The 15,906-nt window shown below is 35.6% G+C and overlaps 1 pseudogene; it reads left to right on the plus strand.

The window, feature by feature from the left end:
• Nucleotides 1–14,734, plus strand: part of LOC124961197 (cTAGE family member 2-like) — a 92,307-nt pseudogene extending 77,573 nt beyond the window's left edge.
• Nucleotides 14,735–15,906: the final 1,172 nt, after the last annotated feature.

Genomic DNA, 15,906 nt, shown 5'->3' on the forward strand with positions numbered 1-15,906 from the left:
TTCTTAAGAGGTGCAAGCATTGTGACCAGGCAGCAGATAAGAGGAGATGGGACTGAGAGATCTTCTTGAGACTGTGTTAAAAGAAAAAAAAAAAAAGCTTGAAAGTGACTTGCATACAGGACACAGGTGACCGCCATCATCAAGTGGTCCCCTCCTGGGGAGTTCTAAGGCTCTGAGAGTTAAGAGAATAATCTGGGAGAATCAGAGGTTGTCATGGTAACCATACCAAGGATATAAAAGCTATTATTTTGAGACATGTTTCTTGGGAAATGGTACCTGTAGGGTTAATATGATGGGACCTTTACTGATAATAATGGTCAGGGCTTTTTCTGTTTAACTCATAATCATAAGTCTATGAATATACTCTATTTTATCTCTTCTCATTTAAGATGAGGTCGATCAGAAGCACGGAGAAAAGAATAATGACTTTAAGTCACATGGCTTGAAAATGGTAGAATTAAGTAGAATCTGGCTTTAGAATGCATGCTTTTCACCCCAACCTCTGTACACCCTCCGTGCCATCCATTAGTGGTCTAGGAAATTTTGAAAGGTTACGTTTCACCCATTGAGCTAGCCTTCTAAGATATAGTACGTTCTTTCTTAAATGATTTAACTGTAGTTTTATTTTATTACATACACACCTGCTTTTCTTACAATTAACCCATGGCTTCTACTGAAGCAAAGTTATGAGGGCTACAGCTCCACAAAACCAGAAAGGGTCACAAAAGAAAATAGAAAAGAAATGAAGTTAGACCTCTACCTCCCACCATATATAAGTTAGCTCAAATGGATCAGTGACTAAAATGTAAGAGCTAAAAGTCTAAAATCCTTAGACCAAAAGAGGCATAAATCTTTGTGACCCTTGGATTAGGTGGTGGGTAATATATAACACAAAAGTATGTGTATATCTACACGCATGCATGCACATGCACCACACACACACACACACACACACACACAGGAAAAATAGTTTTCAAAATCACCTCTACTTCCAACAATATTCTCATAAAGTGGAAAGACTACTCTCAGAATGCAAGAAAAATATTTGCAAACCATGCATCTGATAAAGGATTTGTGTCCTAAATAGATAAAGAACTTCTAAACTCAATAATTAAAAAACAAATAGTCCATTAAAAATAGACCAAATATTGAATAGATAGTTCCCCAAAGAAGATACACAAATGGTTAAAAAACATATTGCACTTTGCTGGTAGGAATGTAAAATGGGATATGGTATGGCCATTCCTCAAAAAGTGAATGAAACAGAGTTACCATATGATCCTTCAATTCTATTCATTGCTATACACCCCCTCATTGAAAACATATGTCCATAAAAGAATTCAGTATACACATGCTCATACCAGTATTATGCATAATGACTATAAAGTGAAGACAATTCAAATGTCTGCTGGTTGATGAGTGGGTAAACAAATTTGGCATGTCTATACAATAGAATATTATTCATTTCTAAAAAGGAATGAGATACTGATACATGCTGAAATGTGATAAACCTTGAAAAGGAACCCAGTAGTAAGGCCCAAGGTTATATGACACCATTGATATGAAATGCCCAGGACAGGCAAATCCATAGACACAGAATGTAGATTAGTGGTCACCAGAGGCTGTGGGAGAAAGGGTAGAATGGAGAGTAATTACCCATGCATACTGGGTTCCTTTTAAGGGTGATGAAAGTGTTCTGGAATTATTTGGTCATTTGGGCTTCACCACTTTGAGAACCTACTACATTATGTGTTTTAGAAAGATGGATTTTATAGGATTAGGATTCCACTCAATCTGAATAGATACAGACATACATGCATACATACTAAATAAAGAAAATGGTGCCTGCAGCAAATCAAGTCACCAATTCAAAATGCAATAGCAGGAAATCTTACCAACTTCATTTTGGAGATAGGGACGAACAGGAACTGGGACCTAAGTTCTTGCCAAGTGAGTTTCCTTTCTTTTTTACTTCTCATTTACTTCTCTTGAACTTTGTGGTTGGAAGAAATGCCTAGTTTAGCAATGAGGAAAGGAAAGAAGATGGTGTTTTGATTTGAATATTGAAGTCTTGTGTCGTGATCTGTCTTTCACACCAGAGTTCCATTTGTATAACAAAGTAACAATGATGAGTACTGTCTCTCTCCATACTTTTAGTTTTGGGCAGTGCTGTGCTTTTATCTGGCTGGGTTTTAAAATTTTTTCTTGTTCCTTCTGCAAATTTAGTTTTTTTGTTTTTTTTTTTTTTTAAAGAGAGAAAGTCCTCACTGAGAACACAGTTCAAGTCCACTATGACCTAACTGGAAGATACATAGTGTCTTTTCTGTCTGGTTTTAGTATTAGGGAAATGCTGACCTTCATAGAATTGAATTAGAAAATATTCCTCCAGCTTTTATTTTATGGAAGAGGTTGTAGAGAATTAGTATCATTTCTTTTAAAATGTTTAGTAGAATTTATCAGTGAACATATTTAGCCTTTCATTTTCTGTTTGGGAGGTTATTAAAGATTGATTCAGTTTCTTTTCTAGAGATTGACCTAATCAAAGCCTTCCTCCATCCTCTTAAGGTTTAATCTAGGTCTGAGGATACATATTTGTTTACAAGTTTTAGACAGCATGAGAGCCTCATAAGAAAATGAAGACTTGAAGAAACAGAGTCAGTTACTCACATACTGGATTGAACAAAGAATAATTGTGAAGAAACAGCTAAATAGTGTAGGTAGGCTTAAAAGATAACATTTATTTAAACAGTGTGCACAGAATTCTCTGTTTTGAATTCTTATCCTTGAAGGTAAGGATATTACATATTTCATGTGTAGGAAGGACAACTTTTTACATGGAAATTTTATCTTCTGCTTCTAAGAAACACTGAAAAGTCCAAAGTGATCATTTTGTACCTTCTCATTTTCAAGTGTCTTTATCTTAAATAGCCAATATAAAAGAATAGTGGATTTTAACCCCAGTCACCTATTTTTTCTTGTGTGAGTTTTGGCAGACTGTATCCTTTAAGGAATTGGTCTATTTCATGTAGGTTATCAAATTTCAGGCATAGACTTTTTCATAGTATTCCTTTATTATCCTTTCAATATACATGACATCTGCAGTGATGGCCCCTCTTTCATTTCTGATTTTCAAAATTTGTATCCTTTGTTTTTTTCTTAGTTCACTTGATTATATTGATTTTCCTGATCTTTTCCAAAGAACCAATTTTTGGTTTCATTGATTGTTCTCTATTGATTTCCTGTTTTCAGTTTCATTGATTTCTCATTTTTGTAATTTCATTTCTTCTGCTTACCTTGGATTTACTTGACCTTTTCTTCTATTAGTTTCCTAAAGTGGAAGGTAAAATAGTTGATTTTAGATCTTACTTCTTTCTAATATATGTATGCTGTGCTTTAAATTTCTCTGCTTTTAAATTTGACTGCTTTTGTTTCATCCTGGATATTTGATAAGTTGTGCTTTCATTATAATTTAGTGAAAAATAAAATTTCTCTTGAGAGTTCTTCTTTGATCCATGTATTATGCAGAAGTGTGTTTATGTTATTGATTTCTAGTTGAGTTTCCACTGTGTTCTGAGAGTAGACATTTTGTGAATTCTATTTTAAATTTGTTAAGGTGCATTTAATATGGCCTGTCTTAGTAAGTGTTCCAGGTGAGCTGAGTAAAGTGCATATTCAGTTGTTGTTGAATGAAGCGGTCTTCATGTCAATTATATCCAGCTGGTTAATTGTGTTGTTGATTTCAACTATGCTCTTAATGATTTGTCTGCTGGGTCTGTCCTTTTCTGACAAAAGGTGTTGAAATCTCCAACTATAATCATGGCTTCATTTCTTTCTCTTTGTAGTTCTATTAGTTATTGATTCATGGACATAGATGCTCTGTTATTAAATATATGCCCCTTAGGGATTGTTATGTCTTCTTGGAGAAATGACTTCTTTATCACTAGGTAATGATTTTTTTTTAATCTTTGATAATGTTCCTGACTTTTAAGTCTGCTAGTGTCTAAAATTGCTATAGCTACACCTGTTTTCTTTTGATTACCGTTAGTATGATATTTTTTCCATCTGTTACACTTATCTTATATTCATCTTCATATTTTAAATGGATTTTTGGAAGACAACATATAACTGGGTCTTATTTTTTTAAACCATTTTGACAGTTGTCTTTCAGTCAGTACATTTAGTGCATTGATGGTCAAAGTGGTGATTGAGATGGTTGGATTCATATCTGCCCTTTTTATTACCAGTTTCTCTTTGTTGTCCCTTGTTCTTTTCCTTCTATTTTTGTCTTTCACTTTTTTCTGGCATCTGTTTTAATTGTAGTTTTTATTGATTCCATTTCTCTCTTTTCTTTGCATATCAGTTGCATATCATACCCTTTTTACAATACTTTTTTTTAGTGGTTGCCCTAGATGTTGCAAGATACATTTATAACTTATCCAAGTCCCCTTTCAAATAATATTGTGGCCTTCATGAGTAGTGTGAGTTCCTTAAAATAATAGTAATCTGAATTCCTTTCTCCAGTCCCTGTACCAAGTTGCCATTCACTCAGGCACGTCTATGCACATACATAAGATCTATACATAAGCACACATGATTAAATGCAGTTTTGCTATTGTATTTTGAACAAACTGTTACCTGTTAGATCCATTAAGAATAAGAGAAATGAATTTTGCATTTTACCTTTACTTATTCATTCTCAATGCATCTCTTCTTTATGTACATTTGCTTCTGACCATCATCATTGCCCTTCACTCCAAAGAACTTCTTTTAATATTTCTTGCAGGATAAGTGTATTGGCAACATGTTCCCTGAGTTTTTGTTTTTGAAAGACTTCATTACTCCTTTACTTGATAATTGAGCAGGGTACCAAATTCTAGTTTTTTTTTTTTTCCTCCCAAACATTTTCCTCTACTTTCCCCTCGCTTGCAAGACTTCTGAGATTGTGGGTTGGAATTCATATCTTTGTTCCTGTACTGGTTACGTTGTCCACCCCACCTCCCCAATTGGTTTCTTCCAGGACTTTTTGTTTTTTCATATGACTCATATTCCACATCACTCCAGTCAAAAGCTTCTTGAGACAGCATTATCATCTGCAGCCAGTCAGAGAATGGGTTCATCTGATGCTCCCATTCTCTGAATGGCCCTTCAGATAGCATAGGGTTTCAACCAGCTGTTAAACCTACCTATAACCTTGCCAACCTTGGCTTTCATCAGGATCATTTTTAAAAATTTCCCATCCACCTTCCACCTAATGGTTTTTGCAACTATTAATTTTCCCTAGGAGTGATAAAATGAAAAATATCCAATTCCATCATTCTCTGCCCATTTACTAGTTGGGATTCTTTATATGGACTCAATTTTCATCACCAATTAATTATTTTGAAAAATAGTTTGTAAAGGAAAAGATGGATAGATTCCTTAGTCTTTCCTTTCATTTGTTAAAATTTAGACTACTCATTTGGGATCCTAGCAAACTCTGCTTGTGTTCAACCAGAATTTTTCTCTGTTTTGGAGGTCAGGTGAGGAGAGATTGGGATGAACAATTCATCAACTCATTATAAACCCATGAATTTTATATATTTGATATATTTGAATCAGTTTACAGTTATTCCCTTTGATATTCCAATTGTCCTGTCTTTGGCCAGTGGAGCTGCCTTCTGATTGGTTTGTTTCTTAGACATGACTGTTAGTTTGAGCCATTAATCTCTTCTTTAATTATATTAGTTGACGTTTAAGATTCCTTTAAATTTTCATTTCCTTTCTAGAGAAAATATTTCAGTCTAATATACATTTAAACTTTTTATGCTGAAAATATAGCATTTTGTTGTTTTATATTTTCCTCTTTAGAGTTGACACAGTGTGTGAATCAATGCACTTTAAAATACAAAATATTTCTGTTTCACTATTTTAGCTTCTAGTTTCCTAATATTGACTCAGGATAGTTTCACACTCTAAGCTCAGTTATCTAGTTAAAAAACAAAACAAAAAAATACAAATATTTAAATACTTCAGGATATAATGAGACTTATTAAGGAATTCCCTACATTTGAAGATAATTTTTAATTTAAATGTGATAGTTTTCTTCCCTTTTGTGTGGTATATCAGTCATGAAGAATGGACAGCTGTCCCTTATTTCATAGGCTGCTAAAGCAGAATGTGAGCTGAGAGGGGCTGGAGGCACAACAGGGCACTGCTTAGGGGTGGGTGACCAGAATGCTGCAGAGTTGGCCAAGGTGTGCCAGTTGGCTACAAAGTCAGCCTCGGTCCCTACAAGCCAAGAGCTGGAGCCTGCCCATCCAGGCACACCTGAGCCTGGTCCAAGGGACTGGGCCAAGTCCCTGAGGCTGTCTCTGGGACCAGAAGGTATAATCAGAGGGAACCATGGATTTAAATTCCAGGGCATAAAAGAAAAGTTCAGCATATCCAAGAAGTAGCTGAAAATAACTTTTTATAAAGGTTTTAAGGACACTGTCTCATATCAAACCATATATAATAAAATTTTAAAAGAACCTGAGTTTTGTTTCCTTCTGTGCCCTGTGGAGCACATGTGACTTCAAAGCCAACTCTGTAGGGTGCAGGGAGAAAAGAGCACACTTTTATTTCCAATTTTGGCACAAGTCCACCAAACTGTTTTTGATGGCCAGGAAGCAAAACTTATATTCCCTCTCATTTCATTTTGCATTTAGTAGATCCACCTGTGTTTTTCTAGAGGGAGAGTTTCTACCTCTTCAATCTGTATATCCCCATTACTTTGAAACTTTATTTTGTAGGAGAAAGGCAAGAGGGATGCTGGTGATTTCAAGTGAAGCCTCAAAAAGCCCCACTCAGTAAGTGTCCCCTTCCTGACATAAGGAGTCTCTTCAGAGTTGAAAACAGTTGTTTCTAAGACCTCAAATCACTGCACATCACTTTGAGAGATGTCTTAAATGTAAAAACAAGGAGCTGGTTTCATTTCAAAGTGTTGAGACCCCTAAATAATGAGTAAATATGGGTTCAACCTAATGCTGGTGCAGATGAGTGTGTGTGTGTGTGTGTGTGTGTGTGCGTCCATGTGCATTCGTGCCCATATGAGCCCCTGAGATTCCAGTCATCATAGAAATTAGAAATGTCAAGCTTGCTCTCAAGGATGCCATTTCTCTCTAATCAACATGGGGCTGTTATTATGTCTTGTTTCTGGGTGACTTTCTTTCTGGTCTGTCTTCACCTGCCTGGCCCAGTCACCCTTCCATACCTGCACTTCAGTGAAGACCAATTGAGCTGTGTGACATTTATTTCCTTTGGTCTCCTTATTTCTGATGATTGTTACTTATCTTTCCAACCCTATGCATTCACTTTCTTGTTCGAAGCTCGGTGGTAGGTCTGCTTAACTGGTTGAAGAGTGGTTCTAAGGAGTTTCAGCTGGTTTTATTGCCTGACTGGTCTTCTGACTTTTGACTGCTCAGGAAGAAATGGTCACTCTGTATGAACTTATCACCTCTGTTCGAGAAATAAAAACCCAAGTCTGATTATTATGGGTCACAAGATATTGTTAACTTTGGTGTTTTAGATATTAGACTTTTTTCTTCCTGTATTAATTGCTCATAACTCATCTATCTTTTTCCCTAAACTTTGTTAGTGATGCTGCCTTAATCCACTAGGTCAGTACTATAATATTAGTAACAATTACATCAATATGCTGAAAACTTTACTTTCTCCTCCTGCCCCTTCTTCTCTCATCAAAATAGGACCTTCCCAAATAGACTTGGTTATGAGCGGAATGAATTTATGTTGGCCTTGTAAGTAATATTATGATCTAAAGTGTTTATAAAATGGCCAACATATATAAGGTATTCTATGAAATTTTATAAATACCAAGAGGTATTCTAGTCACTTGCAAATATTGTCTATATCTATATTCATAAAATTGCATAGAATGGTGCTAGTGAACACACACACACACTCACACACTCCACATATGGATGTGTTCCCCCCAATAGCTTACTGGTTTATTCTAGTGGAGATAGAGAGAGAGAAAAAACTTACATGAAATATTTATAGAACAACATAAGAAAACTTAAACCAAAATGTTAAGTTGGTGGAGATTTACTTATAAATTGGTAGGAGAAACACATACATGAACATGCACATAGATATTTTGGAGATTATACACATAATTAACAGAATCGAGAGAAGGAGGCCTTAGACTGCCTGAGTTGGTGATGCCAGCATGAAAGAGAAGGAAGAATCTGGAGAATCTGGTTGAGGGGAAAGAGGTGGGGAGAAGGAGATGCTAAGAATTGGGGAGAGGTAACTGGTAGGTACAAGGAGAGGGACTTAGCAGTGAGCATTTAGGGGAAGGCCTGGGTAACTTGAGCTCAGACTCTTGGGACATAAAAGATTTCATGAACTCTACACTAATAGCTGCAGGGTATGAGTAAAGTCAATAGATAAGTTTAAGAATATGCAGTTTTGTTTATAGTTACAAAGGAAGTAGTCATTATCCTCAAGCCATATAATTGCTTGTGTAGTATAAGTTGTTTATTTGCCAACATGGAAAGAAAATTATAAAATTTCACTTGTATTCACAGATACATTGGAGTGTTCCAAAATGATGCAAGGCACAACATTACCTTTGACTACACACAAAAATATTTAAATACTATAAGATCTAGTGGAGTGAGGACTTTGTGTGCCTCACACATGGTAGTTTTTTTTTTTAGTTTGCATTGAACAAATGCATGAACTTAATATAAGAACATCCTTTCATGTTCTCCTCAAAGAGAGGTGACATGCCAGGGTACCTGTAGAAGTGGTCTTCATTCTGCAGGGAAGGTGCTCAGCATTGATAAAGTCCCACTGATGTGAGCTATTTCATACATATTTTTGGATGATAATCAGATCAGCCCAAACAATTCTGTAGATTGTCTTCTCTGTTCCCAGTAAACTAAGAGAAAGTTGAGACTTGACTCTTGATTCTACAAGACTCAATAGGAATAGGAGAGCATTCACTGGGGGTAAATAAGAAAACAAGTTTAAAAATATAGGTAAGAAGGGCTCAAGTGGTGGATAGGTAGATATCTTTGTTACTGTTCTCTTCCCTCATTTCTCTTTTCCTTAGACAATGGATTGGTCATATTTTCAACTGCTGTCTCTACTGATGACTCTGGGCAGTATTGATTTGGCATTTCATACCCAGACAATGAACATGTTTGCCTCATCTCCAGGTTTGGGACTCTAAACCCAAACTCTGTCTCCCAGCCACATTCTTTTCCTTTTTCATTTCGGTGATAGCACAATTGCTGTGATCTCTCAGACTCACTTGTCTCTCATATCCATATGTCGTTGTGTTTGAGTGGCCATGGCTGCTCTGTTTTGGACTGTGGGTAAATCAAAGGTATAGAAGAAATTCTGAACCAAGCGAGACCAAATCTGTAAAAGCAAGTGTGGGGAAGAGAAGGAAATGAAGTGAGACTCCTGGGACTTTTAATTTTTTTTAGTTGTCAATGGATCTTTATTTTATTTATTTATATGTGGTGCTGGAGAGTAAAACCCAGAGCCTCACACATGCTAGGCAAGTGCTCTACCACTGAGCCACAACACCAGCCCCTTCTGGGACTTTTTGATGGAAGATACAGATGGGACTGACTTAATGGTACTGAGGTAGATCTCTTTCAGGGCAAGAGACACAGTGGGAAAAATCTCCACTCTCCTTGGCCTGAAAATGTATTTTGTACATACATTACCTGTTGACTTGCTTACTATTGGTACATCAACTTTCAATAAATAGAATTTTCCTTTCATTGTTTTGGGAAAGCTTACTATTTTAAGGTAGCCTATTAAATTTGAGTTTTCCTATCACTGCATTTTTCCAATATGCTGGTGGGCTTATGTGAAAAACACATTGATTCTTAGCTCCCTGGTTTCCAGGCTGTTTCAATGTAATTGTTGATTGATGAAATGAACTATCATGTGTCATGGACCATCATTCACCTTGAGTATTGAAACAGAGATGGCATCACTATTTTAGATACTGAGGACATGAACCTGGCATTGGATAAGACATTGGACTAGCTCTCTAATGACCCCTTTAAAGATTAAGATTCACAAGATGAGTATTTAATGATTTATTTATTCTTTTATATATTGTGCTGGTAAAGTGCACACATTAATTTTGACTTTCTCTTGGCACTTTGAAAAGGAACAAGATGAAACACTTAAAAACAGCATTCCAGGGTAGCACCATTAGCTGACTATTCATGGATTACACTGTGATTGTATAATTAATTTTTTTTTTACATTGCCTCAATTTTTGGTGGGATGGAACTCAGTGTTAGGGGATAAACCTGGAAAGTGCTGGGTTTGGCATTACCATGGAACTAAGGGGATCATTCCCCAAAGCCTGGTAGCCTATGTCTATAAAGTTAAGTACATATAGGGGCTCAGGTAATCTTTCCATAAGAGAAGTATTTAGAAAGGAATAGAATGGAATACTTTATCTTTCTTTGAATGGAAGCTATGTGAGACAAAGGAGGAAAGAGTATCATTTTGAGGTGCTTGATCTACACTTAAAGTTTCAGAGCCAAGCACACTTTAAAATGATATCTTGAATTTTCCAGTCAATGTCCACTTTTCTCATTCTGATGTTTTTTGAGGCCTGCCTTCTACTTCAGAGAGGAAGCTGAGGTTATTCAATGGAGCTTGAAAATGAAATTCCTTTAGATACTTTGGTAGTATCCCATCCTCATCTTGTCACAAAGTACATGGTAAACATCCACAGCTTACACAATGGAAGAGTTCCTTTGTAGCAGATCCACCATAGGGAAATATCTCCATACACACAGCAAGTGCAGAGCTGACTTCGGAGTTCACTTGGGTGTGTGAGCATTGCTGGAGAGCTTCCTTCTCCAGGAAGCTTCTGATTTCTTTTTCTAACCCTTTTGTATAGGTAGTCCTGGGCATTTTTTGTTTTCATGAAGTACTTTTGAAGAGTTAATGAATGGAGAAGGATGATGGAAGAAAAAAAATCACTATTTTTATACCAAACATAGTAATCAATAAGTGATTCAGGCAAGAGTGTTCTGTTGATGTAAAATCAGTAAGTGAAAGATTGTTGGGGGAACAGACTGTCCTCAAAGGGTGACCAGTGGCATGCTTCATTGTAAAGAGAAGAGATATCTTGACAATGGAGAATACCTTAAATAAACAATGAGCAATTAAGCAATTGAACATCATGAGACCCGGAGCAAACTGATGTCGATATACCCTCTGGTTCATTCCCTCCACATCATTGAAGCAGCATCCTGCACACAATTCTTAACCTGAATTGAATAGGAGGAAACAATCCAGAAAATCCTCAAATGAACACTTGTAAGAAGTGCAGGTCCTTATAGACCAGAAAGTCTGGGGGCAATATTTTTTGTTTAAAGGAGACTAGAGAGATGTGACATCTAAATGTTGCCTGTGATCCTAGATTGCATCTTAGATGGTGGAAACAGCTATGAAGGGCATGTATTGGCTCATTTGGGGAAAATTTGAAAACAGACTATATGTTAGATAATTACATTGTATCAGTAAAAATATTTCCTAAGTGTGATAATTGTGCTATGTAAGAAAAAGTCTTTGTTCATAGAATATCCATAGTGAATTATTTACAACTAAATTGACATGATTCTTGTTGCTAACTTCCAGATGGTTCATATATGAATATTGTAAAATGTATTTTAATGATGGTATTTATTATTGTTTAATTAATAAAAAATATATTCACAATATTTCAAAGGTAGCATATTAAGTATATTGCATGTACTTGCATCATATATGCATGCATACACATGCTCCAGTGCATGCATAATGCAGGTGTGACAATGTTGACTGGTGAATCCAGATGGAGGGCATCTTTTTCTTTTTTTCTTTTGTTTTTTCCTCTTTTTTTTTTTTTTTTCAGGGCCGAGGACCCAACTCAGGGCCATGTGCATGCTAGGCAAGCACTCTGCCACAGAGATAAGTCCCCAAACCCTGGAGGGCATCTTTGTTGTATAATTTTGAAACATTTCTAAAGTTTTAAAACATTTCAAGCTCAAAGGTTTGAAAAAAACTTTGGAATTAAGGAGGAGACAGTGGACAACATTTTGAGCTGTGAGATTCAGTTTCATGAGAAAATAGCACTTTATTGCTGTCTGAATAAAGCAAAGTTAAATGATGAAGACTCAAAATTAAGAGTCTTTGAAGTGAGATTATTGAGATAGTCCAGAATTAACTATTTTTTGAGTGTAGAAAAATAGCTGTTGGGCATCTTATTCTTTTTCTTCTTTTGTGTTCACAATATTAACTCTCTCTTGTTGTGCATACCTAGCCCACAGAATTGTTTTAAGAATGAACGTGATAATGTATGTGAAAATACTTTTGTAAGCTGGCAAAATAACTTCTCTAAGCCTCTTTGTGTTTAGGATGTAACTGGTGCTGAATTACAATACCCAAAGATGCATTTTATCTATTTGGAATGTACATGCATAGGACAAGCTTAATTAGTGGGTTTGTTAAGAATCATTCCATACATATGTGATTTAGAAAAACAAAGCTGCCTTCATTTATATGAGATTAATATAGTTTTCCCAATTGCTCCAGAATAGTGTCTAAACACACATAACAAATATCTTTTTTAGTAACAAAACAAAACTTCACTGACTTTTTATGCTCATTTAACCAGTTGTGTTTATGGAAAATCTTTCCCTAGAGGCTGGAAAAAGAGCAAACAAGTATTTCAACATAAGTAAATAGAACATTAAATAGAGAAAAGCTTGGAATTGCTTGCTGTGCTCTCATCATCTGATAATTTCCTTTTAGGCTTTTCAATATGAGTTCAGAACTTTATTATTATGCTAAATATGAACTGGAGTCAATGTATGTGGAATACTTGGCACAGATAAGCAGAGAGAACATTTTACCCTTCCCAGGAAGGCAGACTGGAGTATCTATAAAATAGTGATGATATGATCCTGATGGGAAGAAAACAAGATAGAAAGCATTAGGGGGGCAATTAATATAATCCATCATCTGGAAGCAACTTTCCTTTATTTTCTGAATTTGATGGAACTCTTTAGCTGGTATAGGCAATTTGGGGTATGGCCTGTGTGGGCACTATTTTCGTTGATAATAGCTTTGGGGACCCCAGATCAATAAGACAAACATTAGGTTGCTGTCCTTTTCACTTGGCATAGAGGAGATTATCTTTATGAAAAAATATATATATTTAAATATATTAAGTATTTTTAGAGAGTAGAAAAGTAGCTGTTGGGCATCTTATTCTTTTTCTTCTTTTGTTGTTACAATATTAACTCTCTCCTCTTGTGCATCCATAACCCACAGTATTGTTTTAAGAATGAGCAAGATAATATATGTGAAAATACTTTTGTAAACTGTAAAAATAACATCTCTCAGCCTCTATATGTTTAGGATGTAACTGGTGCTGAATTATAATATCCAAAGTTGTATTTTATCTCTATATGGAAGGTACACATGTTAGAAAAGGTCAATTTATATATTCATAACTTATGTATGTATGTATGTATATATATATATATATATATATATATATATATATATATATATATATATTTCATACCAAGCATTGAACCCAGGAACACTTAACCACTAAGCCACATCTCCAGTCTAACAGATGATGATAACTTGGAGCTGGAGATGAAGAGAGAATAAGAAATTGGTGCTCACTTAGATAATCAGCTAAAAGAAGCTTTGAAGGAACTGGTTTATGCTGCTGAGTTAAATGCCTCTTTAGAAACCTTAGAAGGAGAAAGAAGTCAAATTTGTACTTTAGTATCTGAAGTAGATAAAACAAGATCTTATAGAGCATATTAAAAATCTTCAGACTGAACAAGAATCTTTGCAGTCAGAAAATACACAGTTTGAAAACCAGAATCAGAAGCTTCAACAGAAATTTAAGATAAAGATGGAACAGTATCAAGAAAATGCAATGAAACTCCACAGGAAATTAAGAGTAGAGGAAAAGTGCTGGTTAGAGGAAGAGGAGAGGTTTTCCAAAGTTGATAAAAGAATCAGCCATGCAACTGAAGAGCTGGAGACCTGTAGAATGTGAGCCAAAGTTCTTGAGGAAGAATTGGATGCAACCACTCATTATTATCAGCGGCAGAGTATTTTCTATGAGAAAAAGCACATGATGATGCCTTGGCAGCTTGGAGTGCTGAAAAAAACCTCAAGTATTTAAAGATAGTAAATGCTCACAACAGACAAAAATCAACTGAAATGGAGCTTAAATTTAAACTTTTAGAAGAAGATCCTTATGCACTTGATGTTTCAAATCCAGCATTTGCCAGAGGGCAGTCCCCATATGTCCCCTCACCATTGAGTGGACCTTCATGTGAAATGAGAGCTTTTCCTTTGGAAAAGAAGGGTCCACCCAGATTGTCACCTTTACATCCAGGGGAAGGAGGAAGTGGCTCAGAAGGCCCAGAGGATCCTCTGGACCATCAGATTAGCAAATAAAGAAGATAATCAAGCTATGATATGGGTAACTGATCCTCATAGAGCACCTGCTGACACTGGGCCCCTGTCATCACCATGGGAACCAGAAGGTAAGAGGATAATCCCTCCACCAGGCCGACCATATTCTGATCCACCTTCTCTTCTACAAAGGCAAGACAGAAATTATTCTAATTATGGTAGACCCTCAGAACAAGGAGAAAAGCCTCTTATCCAATGCAAAGTGTCTATTCACTGAGGCATTTTTCCTCCTTATCCTCTGCCAAGAGCTAAACTTTCCCCCGTACCCCCACATTCTGAAAGGAGAAGCGAGTTCCCTTCAGATTTGATTCCACCTTCAAATGAGCCTGCTATTGAACATCCAGAACCATACCATGAATCCTGACAATAATTTTTATCTCTCTTCAAAATATGGCTTATATCTCATTTTTAGTTTCAGTAACTGTTTTTAGTTAGTTATTATATTTTTGCTCCAACCAAAGCTTAAGTAAATTAAAATTCTGAGAATAATATTGTATGAATAAAGATGATTTCAATATGAATCTTATGAGTAAATATTTCCACTTTGTTTTATAGTATAACTTTTAATTTTATTAATCCACTATTACTTAAAAAACAATGGGAGTTTTATATACATAATCTTGCAGCTGGGGATATTTTATACTCCAAAGACTGCTTTATGCCAAGAAATATATTTGCCATGATTGTAGCAAATGTGAAAATACCTTTTTGCTTTATGAAATATTTTAATTGTTTTAAAGTCTGGTTTGGCATTGGTGATACTAATAAAATCAATTTTTCTATTATAAAAGGAGCATAATTAAGAGTAAATAAGAAAACATGAGTGAACACGTCATTTAACAGGAAATTTCAAAAACAAAAAAAAATTTTCAGTTCTCAGAAAATTTTTAGGAATTGGAAGTCACAATTTAAGCTCCCTCTATCCCCGTTTTCCCTTATATCATCTTTATTTTGTGCCCATTTTCATAAAATTAAGATTTGCATTTTGCTGTGGTTCAGTGATATGAGGAGTGACCTAGTCTTTGTTTTGCTCTTAGGGAGATTTTAGCTATATATACAATGTTTAATTTTTAAAGAGTTTTTAAAATGTTACTTGAAAAAAACGTCAAATCACTTCAATAAGTTTTGAGGTATGGACTGATAAAAAACAACCAAGGTGAGAGGGAATTAAGTACAGTTCAGCAGAACCAGGTATAATATCCATGCACATGAGTTCATAAATAAGAGGAAAAAGAAACTTAAAAATTCAAGATCACACATTGCAGTGTTATGGGGCACAACTTAAGAAAAGACCATTCCCACTGAGAAGTCCAAATTTGAGAGTCTTTATTAAGCTGGCCACTGACTGTCTCACACAATGCCCCCCAAAATGGCTACTGGGAGAAACAG

This window comes from Sciurus carolinensis, chromosome 12 (genome assembly GCF_902686445.1).
Source record: "Sciurus carolinensis chromosome 12, mSciCar1.2, whole genome shotgun sequence".
Classification (NCBI taxonomy): Eukaryota; Metazoa; Chordata; class Mammalia; order Rodentia; family Sciuridae; genus Sciurus; species Sciurus carolinensis.